General features: G+C 54.0%; 1 protein-coding gene across 2 annotated transcripts in view; it reads right to left on the reverse strand.

Annotated features, from left to right (window-relative positions):
- IFT57 (intraflagellar transport 57) overlaps window positions 1-1,643 on the reverse strand; it is a 27,643-nt gene that overhangs the window by 25,380 nt on the left and 620 nt on the right. The gene's annotated exons all lie outside the window — the stretch shown is intronic.

Consider the following 1,643-nt stretch of genomic DNA (forward strand, 5'->3'; position numbering starts at 1 on the left):
TACTGGGAAAGGGCTGAAGGACAAGGAAAACCTGCAAGCCGTTTAAGAACAGGACTTTTGTAGCCTGGAGAGGCAAGGACTCAGAAATGGGAACCTGACTCCAAGGAGGAACAAGGAGCTTAGCTCCCTGACACTAGCAGGGGAAAAGGGTCCAGTCTAGAGGCTGCAAGTGTGAGAAAGACTGGTACCTGCAACAATAAGCAGTCCTAGGAAGGCAGCCACTAAAACAGAACTGCCAGTCCCTTGGGGATCCAGCTGCCTAGCAATAGGCTTCACAGAAATTGCTCTGCAGGCCAGGAGTAAGCTGAAGGCTGCAAACAGGTAGGGACACTGCTGAATGACAAGCAGCTGGCCCAGGACTGCAGACTCACCTCTCACAGAGGCCCTAGGACAGGGGTGGGCAAAATGCAGCCCGTGGGCCGGATGCAGCTCGCCAGGCCATTCTATCCGGCCTGTGGGGACCCTAAAAAATTTAGAAAATCAATATTTATCTGCCCCTAGCTGCCTGTCATGCGGCCCTCAATGGCTTGCCAAAACTCAGTAAGCGGCCCTCGGCCTGAAATAATTGCCCATCCCTGCCCTAGGAGATAAAGGGAAACCTCTGTGCCAAAGCTGAGCAGCAGGGATAAGCTGGCCAGCATACAGGCTTGCCTCCCAGGCAGAGTGGGGCACTCTGGCCCTGACTGTTGAGGATCAAGGAACTCTGCTGCTCGATATGGGGAACCCAGAATCACAAGGAGAGAAGCCACTAGAAGAGGCAGGGGAGCCGCTATACCAGGAGTGTGCCTGTGCCAGGTAACATCTTTGTTAAGGACTGTTACCCAGTGGGCTTTTGTGTTTCTGTTAGGAGTCTGATAATAATGACCAGAGGACCAGGAGTGATTGTGAGGGTGTGTTTGAAGGCCACAAAGCAGTGCCCAGCATGCTGCGATCTTTACTTTTGTGAGGGACAAGAGCCTGAAGCAGCATAGGCTGAGGCCATTGGGCCAAGAGCCAGAGCCGAGGGGCAGAGGCCAGGGAGGTTCAGGCCTATCTGAGGAACGTGGGCCTTATGCCGATGGGACAAGGGTTATCCCCCACTGCTAACAGAGCGGGTTACTGGGCATGCGCCAGCTGAACCCGTGGGACGACTACAATGCAGAATGGGGACAGAAGCGAAAGCTGCCGTGCCAGACGAGCGGGCTGAGGGGGTCGTGCCAGCGAAGGCTACCAACTCTGAATCTATTCCAGGTTGCATAACACAATGTAATGACATGAATGGCTTCATGTCAGGAAGGCAAATGCAACGTTCCTATTACATTTTAAAAACCCACTGGACAACTGTATAAATCAGATTCAACATTTAATAAATATTTATTTTAATGACTGCCCTGTCATTGACCTCCCACGTGACTTGCAGCAGTCTCCTGGAGATTTATATCTAATTTCTGGAGGCTCCAGGGCAGTCCTGGAGGGCTGGCAACCCTAGCACCTGCCAGTGCCTGCTGGACTGTGAGCAAGTCCAAGGAGCAAGTGCCTGCTGCCCAGTAAAACGCTGCCCAGACCAAGGCCAGGGCGCAGGTGTGGCTGCAGGTCAGCTGCTTTGGACCCCGGAACACCCCTGGAAGGATCTAGGACCACCCCCTCAGGGGCGGGGCCCCGGG

Source organism: Alligator sinensis, unplaced genomic scaffold (assembly GCF_000455745.1).
Source record: "Alligator sinensis unplaced genomic scaffold, ASM45574v1 scaffold847_1, whole genome shotgun sequence".
Taxonomy (NCBI): domain Eukaryota; kingdom Metazoa; phylum Chordata; order Crocodylia; family Alligatoridae; genus Alligator; species Alligator sinensis.